General features: G+C 34.8%; 2 pseudogenes; one reads left to right on the plus strand and one right to left on the minus strand.

Annotated features, from left to right (window-relative positions):
* Nucleotides 1–546: 546 nt before the first annotated feature.
* Nucleotides 547–665, plus strand: LOC112485827 (annotated as a pseudogene).
* Nucleotides 666–9578: 8913 nt separating this feature from the next.
* LOC112485973 lies at nucleotides 9579–9697 on the minus strand (annotated as a pseudogene).
* Nucleotides 9698–12849: the final 3152 nt, after the last annotated feature.

Genomic DNA, 12849 nt, shown 5'->3' on the forward strand with positions numbered 1-12849 from the left:
CTAGCAGACTTGTTCTTTCTTAGGAAGCCCATGACTCAACCATTCCACATAAAAGCCTATTCTTCTCTACCTCCCCCACAAACTTTGCCTTTAAATAGTTTTAATTATTTCAGACAGTCCTAGTTTCCCCTCAGAGAGACCTATCTCTTCCCTGGATGACTAATACCAGGAATTAAGTCATATTGCAAAGAAAATGCAGCCTTCTCAAAAAAAAAAAAAATAATAATAATAATAATGTAATTTTAGCTCTGTATGCCTACCAGGATAGCCATATCTTAATAAAGTAAAACATTTCATTTCTATACTGAGAAATAAGTGATATAGTAGCAAGGACACCATTCTCTAATGTTGGAAATGTTAGGCTTTTTTTGTTTTCATTTTAAGTCCTCTACATTCAAACAGTGATGTGTTACTAAAAAAGTAATATAGATACAAAGAAAGTAACATGTTCCAGCTTCTCTCTAGAACTCTGATATTCTACTATTCCTAAGAGTTTGATCCTACTGTTTTAATTCTTCATTGATTCTTTCAAAAATGTATGACTTAGTCTATAGCCATGCTACCCTGAATAAACCCAATCCCGTCTGATCTCGGAAACTAAGCAAGGTCAGGCTTGGTTAGTACTTGGATGGGAGACCACTTCGGAAGACCAGGTGTTGTAGGCGTAAACAATAAAAAAATAAGGGATTGTAAACTGACAAGGTCCTTGCAATCTGTGAGGTCAACCAAGGATTGCCTCACCTATAAATATATGAATGAATGAATGAATGAATGAATAAATAAATAAATAAATAATAGATGACCTAATTGTAAAAAGAGTATTTGATGATTTTATTTTTCTTTTCGGTGTCATACGTGCTATTTTTTTTTTTTTCATATTCCTTCCTTATGCAATTGGTTGACCTGCGGCTATGACAGACTTTTTGTACCAGTTTACATAATAAAAGGCAGCGCTCTGCCAACTAATTTCTAAGTTCTCTTAGGCTAGTACAAGTATAACTTTTGACTTTCACAGAATGGTGAATATTTTTAAAGTGAGGGTAGAACCCACAAATGATTGCTAACGTCTTATTTTATCAAATAAAGACATTTAAAAGTAAAACATATTAACAATATTATTTTATGAAAGAAAGGATGTTTTAATTCTGAAAGAAGTCCTTTTACTGAACAAATTAAGTAACAAACTTATGACATTCTTATTTCTCTGGGGAACACTGAAGAAGATCAAAGATCATCACTGGCCAGCCTCCTGAATCACATGTTGGCAAAAATTTTTAATTCTTAACAAATATTTCTCGCCAAACTTTTCAACTATTTTAAGTATTTCTGTAAGTTTTATGAACTCTTATATACGAAAACATATGAGATTCAATGGTATAAACTCTGGCTTTTCAAAGCCATCCTAAATTTAAAAACCTTTGAAGTAAGCATTTCATTATGCTTTCTTCTAACTACTAAGAACACTATACAGAAAGCACCAAAAAGTGCTGTTGTCTTCTCCTGAACTGCTATTTGCATTTAAAAATTTTATTCATAAAACAATAGAATGCCACATAGTACATGACTGAGATGTACCACAGGTTATTTTTAATACCAATGACATTACTTAACTAATAACCTAATGTGACAAAGTAGGCCTGGTAGTCTCTTCGCTTAATACCAACATAAACATCTTCACCCTTTAAAAGGCTCTTTTCTATATTTAATTCCTCTTGGAAAATATACTTTATATACATACACATAGCCGAAATTGTGTTAGCAATTTTTAAAATTCTGATGATGTTCTTTGCTTAATGAATGTGTTCCCAAATATATTTTAAGCATGTCTTTTTAGGTTTTTTTGTTACTGTCCATAAAACAGAACACTATATAGAATTAATAAACTATAACTTGACCCTCACCTTTCATTATGTAATAATCATTGTAAGATGTTATAAGGAAGTATTTATTATATTAAAACAAAGGACATTATTCTGATAGCTGTTGGGTCTAAAATGTAACATTTGACTTTCAAAGCAAGTAAATCAGCAGAGCTCCAAATAGGGGGACTCAACCAACAAAGGATCATGAAGTTAAAAAGTCTCTGTTAATCAATGACAAATTTAGTACTTGTTGCTACAATTACAAAGATAATAGTTCCTTTATGTCAGTGCCTTTGGTTTTGCAGCTGTAAAATAGCTTTGAAATTCAGCATTTCAAGGAACAGAAATTAATAGGAGGTCATTTCTACCAGAGAAATTTTAGGGGCCCATCCTCTCTAATCATCATTAAAAACTAAATCCGTAGGAGAAGAGGCACTTTACTGATTGTCAAGTGGAAGCTATTATTCATTTGATGAAGCTCTTGGCACTGTGCCATTGATTCTGCACTACAGCCTGCTGCTTGTTCTCCTTCATCTCCTGCAATCAGGGCTGTTTCTGCCTGCCAGGAGCTATTTATAGAGCAAGGGGGAGTGGGGGGAGCAAAGCTGATATGTTCTCCTTCTTGAAAAACAACTTTCAAACTTTATAAGTACAAATCTGTTTTTTTTTTTGTCACCAGACTGTGTCTGCTCTTTCCGTCAATGCAAAAGATAAGGAAGCTGACTTTCAGACACTGCCCTTCCTAATAATGAGTATGGAGTTGGTGGAGTCACAGGCTACAATCATGCTGCGTCTGACTTCCCAAGATTAATACTCCTCAAAACTACACACACCATCCTATGCCCGTGGTATAATTCTGTCATTTCTGTGACCATTCCAGTCTGTATCTTGAAAATTTCTAAAGGACACTCCCTGCTTTCTTATGCTTATTAAAAGTAAATAGATTTTGAAAAAGAGAAAAATTATACAAAACGAAAACCTCAAAATATAATTGTAGGAAAATACTTGGGGCTCCATTTTTCAGAAGTTGGTTCAAACTGAATTAACAGGTGTTGATGAAACTGTTCTTCCTAAAACTGAAACAGAAGCTGGATTTTCATAAATTTTATTTAAAATTGGTCATCCCAAGGCAATATAAACCTCTATTATTTAAATTTATCCACACGACGTGGATGTGGTAATCTTAAAAGTTATCTGCCACTCTCATTGTCTTGAGTCGCAGTTGTGAACATATTTTAAAATCTAAACTATACATAATCTTTATTTTTGGAAGTGGTTCAGGCTTTATCTCAGCAGTTGCAAAATCCATTTAAAATGTTTTATTGCCTAAAATAATAGAAAGAGAAAATAAAAAAAACAGAATGCATTTAAAATACTTATCATTAAGGATCAATAGCAATGCTTCTAATCGCTAAAATTTAAAGGAAAGGAATTGTATTTGTTAGACTATAAAACAACAAAACAAAAACCTGAGCTTTAAAAAAACATGAAAATGTAAAAATCATGTAGTTATAAATTGCCTGAAGTAGATTCTTTTGAGAAATTTAGTTAATAATCTTATCGAATGCTGTTTTAACAAAACGCAAAATTTTAAAAAGTAGCTATAGAGAGTCGCTAGTAAATATTTAGTTACAAATAGAACATTGAAGACCCCCCTTGATCATTTGAAAATACAGTAGAGGATCAGTTAAAATAGCCATTTAGCAGAACAACTTGAGATCGAAGGGTTATAAATAGATCAAGGATTTGTTTTGTTTGTTTTGTTTTAACTTCATAGAATATTTACATGTTGCCTCCCCCTCCCCCTTTGGATTGTGGTATTTTCAGAACCCAGGCTTACAGCAGAGACCAAAAAGGTATATTTGCCAGGGAGTCTACAGTATCCTTTCCTCTGAAACCTACATGCCTCCCACTAAGATGTTCACCTAAAAGAAGCTAAGAATAAATAAAATGCTCTGTTTGGGACAAAATCTACAGAATGTGAAGTGAAATTAAGTATTGTAGATCCAGGTGTTTTAGAAAATCAAATGGGATAATAAGAAAATAAGTCTAGCTGATTCTGAATTGCCCCAAATAACTCTGCATGGCCTGAACTTCTAGATAATTTCCAGTTCCTCCTCCTTTTCACTTTTAGCTCTCTAAACCTTCCTTTGTGGTCTTTCATTTTATACAATGAAAAAATTGAGGCATTTTTGAAACAGTATTTTGAAATCTCTGCCATTAATTCAACTGATTACCACTGGGGGTCAGAAGGTTAGGCTTGTGGAGCTAAACTCAATCTGAAACATTCAATAGTTCACTCAACAAATACTGAGTACCCATTATATGCCCAGCATCATGCTAGTTGTTTTGAGATACATCAAGAAACAAATAACATGCAAAGTTCCTATCTCCATTTAATTTACATTCCAATGGAGTTTCAGGTAAAACAAAACAAAGACCAACATCGAAAGAAAAAGAAACAAAACACATTTCTTCCATAAACATAGTCATATTTCTCACAGTTGTACAACATTAAACTGAAGAGTGACAATTCCATACCAGTTAGAATTTCTTGAGCACTGACCATCTATGCCAGGGACTGTGTTGAACACTGTTTTGTGCATTATCTCATTTAATTGACGCCTTTTAATCTTAATCTCCGAAAAAGCCCCACTACAGAGATAGAGAAAAGAAAATACTTAGAAGGGTTAAGTGACTTGCTGAGGTTACACAGATAAAAAGTGGCCAATTTAACACAGGACTCTCCCATCTATAAAAATAGTAATTCCAGGCAAATCTTCTACTGAAGACTTAGTAGGATTCATTCATTCAGTACGTATTCAACAAATGCTAAAAGAGCGCCTAAGATGTTCCAGGCACTGTCTTAACAAATGGGATATATTAATGAACCAAAGAGGTAAAGATCCCTGCCCTTGAGGATCTTAAATCTTAATGGAAAGAGACATACAATAAAAATACTAAAAAAGCAAATATATAATATGTTAGAAAATTAATATTAATTCATTGGAAAAAATATAAAGCCCAACTTTTTTTTCTAATAACTTGAATTTTTAACTTAGAGAGAAAGACAACTTTTAAAATTAAAAAAAGAAAAAAAGAGCTCAGGGTATCTATGACTTACGCACCCCCAAGAGGAAACGTTACAGCAGAACACAGTGTTAGAAAGAAGCGACTTCATACTGGGGAAATGGACACCTGTTTTCCACCACTGTGGAGAGGTGAACTTGTTTTAAGTCTTTGTTATCTTGAACATGAGAGGCAAGCAAATAAAGGGCAGAGCAGGGCATCAGTTATTACTCATCTGGAATACAACAAACACACGTAAATCACTGGAAAATCACGTGCGGTTTGATGACATTTATCCACTTTGTTTTCCACTGATTGGCATGCCAAACCTCAGACACCAAAATGACTAAGGTTGGGGAATAAATACCCATCATTAAATTTCCAGTGGTTTAATAATTATGCTTCTTCCTGGGGACATGATTAAACGTCACACAACAGCAAAACTCCAGCAAACTAAGTTGCTGGGCATCAGAGGTAAAGAGAAAGTAAATGAGAAAAAGAGGGGGTGAGAGTAACAAAGAAAATGAAAGAAAAATCAGAGAGAAAGCAAGGGAGAAACCACATAAGGGAAAATAAACTCTTATGGTGGTTATTCTCAACTGTCCTTTGTCTGAAAAGGATCACCCACAGTCAGTAAACAAAGTGATTAAGCAGCCACTGGGATGTGTGCCTCATTTGCATCATTCCAGGAGATGGGGCAAGTTGCTTAGTGGGAGCAAAAAGTACAGTAACACAGGAAACAATCCCACCTTTATGATAAGCTTTCCTTCTAGGGGTAAGGATGAGGTAGATCTCTTTAGCACAAAAATGGTAAATTTTCTCTTTTCCTGGAGTTTTAACTGGCTTTGGTCAATATTGCTTTATTAAGAGAGGAAAAAGTGGAATCTTTCTTTTTAATATCATGGCAAGTGATCCCAGAGTTATAATTGACCTAAACCTCAGTTAAAATTCTTCGTAATGGTTGAAAACCACAGAGTACCTTCATATCTGTGGAGTTTCCAGGCACAGCCTAAGAAAAGGTTCCCAGTTACCAACTGAAACTAAGGGAAGTAAATTGGCTACAAGATGATGATAAATCCCATTTGAGATATGATACCAGGGATTGTGTATTAACTGATCTCAAAGTCAGTGCTCCTTAAATGGGTTCCCTCTTAAATTTTCCTATTTATAAACTGAAAAATACTAACAGGCAAACTCCGGAAACCATGTCTATATTCCTCACCTCACCATTGTAGCTCTAAGATCTAACACAGTACTTATCAAATAATAGCACTCAGTAACTATCTGACAAAAAAGTGCAAATGAATGAACTTATTAATATTGTTTCTCAATTTCACAAGAATATGAATTGCATCCAAATACCAAAATATCTTTTATTTAGAAATTTTATTTTATAATAATATGCCAAGAAATTACTCTTCTTTCTAAGGGGTCATTTTACAATAAATGTTGATTTTCTTCTTGTGTTTTAGTTTGATTTACCTTAGTCAGATCAATCATGAAAAATGCAATGCAAAGAAAGTCACAAATGAGAGCAAAACAAACAAACAAACAAACACACAGAAGAGAATTGGAGAGACCCTGGGCAGCATCCTGGTAAATCCACTGATGTCCACCAGGAAAGACATGAAAAGCAAATCTGTCTTGATGAATACCAGTTTCCTGGAAGAGGGCAATTATGGTGTTCTCTTCTAGAAAGTTAGTTAGAAAAGCTAGCAGGACCTCTGTTTCCAGTCTCCTATAAATAAGCCCTGGAAGATGTCCATGGAAGCGTAATCTTATATGAAATTGAACAATCCTGCGGCAATTAAACTGATGGTGAATTTGAATGTAGGAGAAAAGGGTCCTACATTTGTAAATGAAGTAAACATTATTTGTGTTTTAAGCATTCATATCCCCTGCAGATGTATACTGCACACACCATTGAATTAATAATTACCAGAGTTCAAAACTAAGGACTTCTGTCAGTGTATTTCTATGCATGTGCCTCTAGTAGAGAAAAAAAAAATCCTCATTTTGGATTAAGGCTTATTTTTAACTGGCCTAACACAGAAAACCTCCTGCAATAATTGTGTTGAGTTAAGGAGGAAGTCATTCAGCAAAATTTACACAGAAAAACCAGTTTGATAAACCTATGACAGCCCCAAATTCAAAGTGCTCTGATTACCTGATCAAAGTTTCAGCATGGGGGTATTGCCAAGCTCTATAAGTGACACCTTATCAGAAGCAGATATTAGGCCATAAACAATAATTAGAATCATAACTTACCAAAAATTGGCTTATGTTTTCCTTTCATCTTACCAATCTGTATGTACTGCACCTCAGTCTTCCTCACCTTAAAATAGAGTTTGTAACAATTCCTTTCTAAAAAAAGATATTGTAAACAGCATCAGGTCTATGCAAAAGCAAATATATATGTAGTTTCTTTTGAAGGATAGCAAAAGGTCCACATGTCCCCAAAACATATCATCCTTTCCCACACAGTACTGGTCTCAAACAAAGAAATTTGGGACTCGTACATATTATATGTTAATTATCCATACACACACGTGCCCTTTGCTTTAAAAGTAGAATTTGTGGTAAAAGACAGAAATCAGGTGTATTTCAATAGGAGAAAGAGAACAATTTGGAACATCCATGGAAAAAATCAGATCTCTAAATACCAGTAAGATAAGTAAAGATGCCAGAAGATATGATAATAGAAATTTGGAGTAAAGGTAAATTTTTTTAACTTAATAACATAATTCATCAAGCTCATCTTCCTTAGGAAGATTAAATAATGTATGCATAGCTCTCTGAACTCCTTGAAAAAGAAGCCATAGAAATACAGAAAATAATTATAACTACATCTCCTAGTACCTAAACAAGTCTTGGCTGAAAGCCTCATTGTGTTCATTCATATCAGCACACTACCTCTTAGTAAACCAAAGGAAAACAACTCCTACGTGCTAGTCAAGGAGCCAAAGAGTAAAATGCAGCTTGCAAGGGTTGATTCCAATCAGAATTTAACCTGGGTAGTGTACAAATCTGGTTCACATATTTTAATGGGCATCCTTCATACACTTAAGGGAAAAGGAGATTAATAAATTATCTCCAAACCCTATCCCTATCCCTATCCCTAACATGTAAGGCTGCCACCTGTCTAGGATTTGAGTTACATAGGCATGTTTACTACATCAAAGCATCAAGGGACAGGCTTTGAGGGACAGCAGACAAGATCGAGAGACTTCCATATTTTAAATAAGACACAAAACTTACATTACTCATTCACAAATCTGAGGGCCCTTAGTGGGTTAGACTTACATTCACACATCCTGGAAAAGGTACTCTATTCAAAATGAAGTTTAAAGGGGAACAAATGTATTTTATGGGGGTTTATAAATTAATAAAAGTATTCTTCAAGGTGCTTTGAAAGTCAGAGATTAAAGAAAACTGTGAAGCCATATAAAATAAAGTATTCACTTTCCACAGGGCTGTGAGAATATGAGTGACTTTTCTCAGCTGTTGTCAAAGAATGTTTTCCATCTTTATCCTTTCCTGGTGCTATCTATACCAATAGTTTTCTATACCAAAAACAATAACATCTTACACTTAAATTAAGCTTGGAAGATTACAAAGGGATATTACATAGGCTATCTTTTTTGATCCTTAGATATATTTTGGAGATAGTTAATTTCATCTCGATTTTAGAGTTAAAGCAACTAAGATTAAAAAATATATATTTTTAGTGGTTTACTCGAGGTTACACAACAGGTACATAGTGGAACTGAGTGAAATCCACATCGGACTCCAGGTCCATGACGCTTCCTCCCCTCAGCATAGATTTACCGATGGAGTGATAATATAGACAACTCTCATTCTCATTCTCTCCCGATTTCACAAGAAAGACATTCCAGTCAGACCTGTTAAAATAATCTATCTTATTATTAAGGCAAAATTATAGTAATTTTCATTACTGTTGGTAGAGAGAAGGTGCAAACCAGAACTCTTTTACATGATTCACACTAAACCAATTGACTGGAGACTTCATATTGTTCCCGGATCTACCTAAGTGCTGCCATCTTAATGCCAGGGGATTTCTTTATTTGGAACCTTAATGTGTGTCTCAGCAAACCTCAAGATGTGCTGAAGCAATCCACATGCGGTGTTATGAAAAGCTTCCTGAGCCATGGTTCCAGGAGCAGGTGGTTCTTTCGATCTTTATAGTCGTAAAGGAAATATTTGGTAATCAGACTGAAGAAGTACCCTAGCAAAAAACAGGAAGGCGTTTGTACAATGACATGAAATTCTTCTTTCTCTGCCTAAATCTCATTCTGCCAGATGTACAGGAGTCTGAAGGAGAATCCTTGGAAAGTAGAAAGATCTTCAGAGGCCATTGTTAGAATGGTTCTTGGAACAGCAATAAAAATAGAGATAAAGAAAAAAAATCAAGAGTAGCTTTTTTTTTTGTTATAGCTTATGACAGAAAACCTCCACAGCAGTATATTTCAGTTAGACTTTGCTGGGTACCAAACCATACCTACACTAAATCGTTTTTTTTGTTTGTTTTTTTTTCTTAATTTTTATTTTAGGCAAGGCAATCCTTGGTTGACCTCACAGATAGCAAGGACCTTGTCAGCTTACAATCCCTTATTTTTTTATTTTTTATGCCTACAGCACCTGGTCTTCTTAGGTGGTCTCCCATCCAAGTACTAAGCACTCCCGATCCTGCTTATCTTCCAAGATCAGACGGGATTGGGCTTGTTCAGGGTAGCATGACCATAGACTTCTAAATGGTTTGAAAAAAAAAATTGCACTATTCTGAGGGTTTGGCTGGGTGGTTCTCTTCTGATCTCACCTGTACTTACTAATGTGCTAGATTTACCTGTAGAGTCAGCTAAGAGCCTGTAGTCAAGGTGGGAAAATAGACTTCACCTGTTGATGGGAAAAGTCACATTACAAAAGTTTGTGAATACAGGGAGGCATAATTCTTTGGGGTCTATTATTATTATAATAATCAGTCACACTAAGATTTTTAATCCCAACTGTACATACAATCATCTGGGATACTTTTAAACAAATATTAGTGACTGGTCTCACTCCAACAAATTCTGATTTAAGTGGTCTGGGGTAAAGCTCAGTCCTCAGCATTTTTAAGAAGTTCTCCAGGTAATTAAACTTAAGCCAGATTTAAGAAAAACTGCTTTATATTCTGGTGATTGAATTATAGTAGTTGCAAAATGAGTAAGTGAGAGTACTTTGCAATAAGAATTTCATACTAATGTAAATGATGAAAGGCAAGGTAAAATAGAAAACAAATAGAAGACAGAAAAGTATTGGATAAAAGTCAATAATTAGAACCAGAACCAAGACATGAACTCAGTCCAAAGTAGCTACGGGTTTTTACCAATACTGTAGTAAAGGGATATTGATAATTAACCTAAGAACAAAATTGGTCACCTATATATCACTATGTCTTATATTCATGATTTGTTGTATACATACTTGCAGATATGCTTAGCTACTTAAAACCCAAAACACAGTTCACTCACTTGTATTGTTTTCGTTTTCCCAAATTGACTCTGTATTTTCCCTCTAACTTACGGGTTCTCAAGACAGGCTGAACCTAGGATTTTTTTTTTAAAAAAAGTCTAATGCATAAACCCAATCCAAATATTCTGATTTAATTGGCCTGAAATTGGACCCAGACATCAGATACCCAGGTAATTCTAATGTGAAACCAGGCTTGAAAACTATTTCTCTAAGATGTCATTTTAAACAAAACTTTTTAAGTATTGTTAAGGAGAGTTTGGCATTAACTCTGATGAAACCAAACAATATGGTGGTCTCCCGAGTGGTTTTAAATAGTTATCTGAGGGAAGGATCTATATCTTCTTCAACTCTGTATATCGACACCCTGGCACAGGGTGTAGCATAAGATGTAGAGTGGTACCTGTCTCATAGAATGAGCACCCTAACCTACTGTTGTGTGAGTTTGGTTGAGAGCTAAATTGACCACAGTTTCCAGGAACATGATATACCTTAATTCATCAAAGCATTACTGAAAATCTACTATTGAAAAAGCACTGTGCCAGTTACTTCACATATATATTAGTTGTATTAATGCCAGGCCATTGAAAATATTTTTTTATTCAACCGACAGTTACATCCAAGGTAAACTAGTAATTAGAAAACTTTGTATTGGTTGAATACTCAAGGATTAATTGAGGTAATCCTCTCCATCAGACAGAGACAGAACTTGCACTTGAAACAGAGACCGTTAATAGTCAATACAGCTATACTCCAGAGCTTCTAATAAAGACTGACCTCCCCAGTGACGCAAGACTTGGACATCCTAGCTCAATGCCAGGTAATTATCTTTTATACTTTGATACCTTCCACCTCTCATCCTTGCTCTTCCTTCCTCACTGTGTTCCTAAATCTATCTAACTCCTAATCTTCTTGGCTTAATCTTCTGTTCTTCATTGAATATTTAGTCCTTGGAATTTTATTTTTCTATTTTCAACCCTCCATTCTCTCTAGCATATAACTTAGACTAATTCCCTGAATTTTCTTATTCCAAGCCAATACCAGAAAATCATGTCAGTGAAGCTCCAGACATGGGGCACCATCCATAATGTCCCACTGGCCTGTGTCCCATGTAGGTGTCTCCCTCCTCTCCAATCCATACACTTTTCAGGTCAACCACTCACTGAGACTGATACTCATTCTACTGATTGGTGATCAAATCCCTATTTAGGACATGTGAACTCAGGGAATTTCAGAAATCAGGGTTCCCAACTAATACTGGGCACTATCCTAGAGAAAAGAATTTATATATAAATATGGAAAATGTCCTGTATATAGATTTAGCAAAACCAAGTAGATTTCTTTAATGGAGGTCTTCATAGAGCCCTTATAAACACTGAACTGTTAACACCAGGTGGCTAATGCTGCAAAAGAAGTTCTGGTGGCTTGAAAACTTTTGCGAATTCTCACCAACCATCTAAAATTTAAAAGTAAATAAACTGAGATGAAATAGTAAACTGAGATGGGATGATATCCTTCTTCTGTCTCTGTCTCTGTCTGTCTCTCTGTCTCTCTCTCTCTTGATTAGCTTGGGAGAAAGGGTAGGAGATAGGATGTGGAAACATATAGATTAGAGACTGGTGAAATTAGAGACATTTTTATGTCAATTATTGGAAACAAAGGCTCTAGGGATCCATACTGAATTAAGACAGTTATTTAAAACCCTAAGGTATCTTCTCACCATGGGAATGGAATATGTTCATGCTAAGGCAAGAGAGCAGGGAAAATTCAACAAAGACAGCTGAAGTAAATAGAAAAAATATATAAGATCATAGATTTTCAATCCAAATATATCAGTAATTATATTAAATGTAAATGAGTAGTTGAATTAAAAGACAAAGATTTTCAGATCTGAAAAAGAATATAACACCCATATGCTGCTTGCAAGAAACATAGTGCTGATTAGAAGTAACACAATTTAAGTATAAGAATAAGGAAGGGTTAAAAGTAAATGTATGAGAGAAATACATCATGCAAGCACTAATCAAAACAAAGCTGATATACCTATACTAATAGTTTTAAAAGTAGACATTAAGGTAAGAAAATTTTTTAGAGTAAAAAGATATTCACAATGACAATCTTTCCATTTAGAATTTAAAATTCTCAGTTAGTGTGCATCTAACAACACAGCTTCAAATATATATGTGTATGTATATACAGAGAGAGAGAGGGAGAGAGAGACAAAAAGTATACAGAAGTAGATAAATCCATATATGAGAGAGAATGGAGACTTACATAAAGAGTTTTATGGGTCAGGTCTGGAAGTGGTATACATCACTTTTACCCACATTCCACTAATATTAAAACTTCTAAGCAGTAGTGGTTCTCATATCAAGTAAAAGATTAAGAT

Source organism: Pteropus alecto, unplaced genomic scaffold (assembly GCF_000325575.1).
Source record: "Pteropus alecto unplaced genomic scaffold, ASM32557v1 scaffold25, whole genome shotgun sequence".
Lineage (NCBI taxonomy): Eukaryota > Metazoa > Chordata > Mammalia > Chiroptera > Pteropodidae > Pteropus > Pteropus alecto.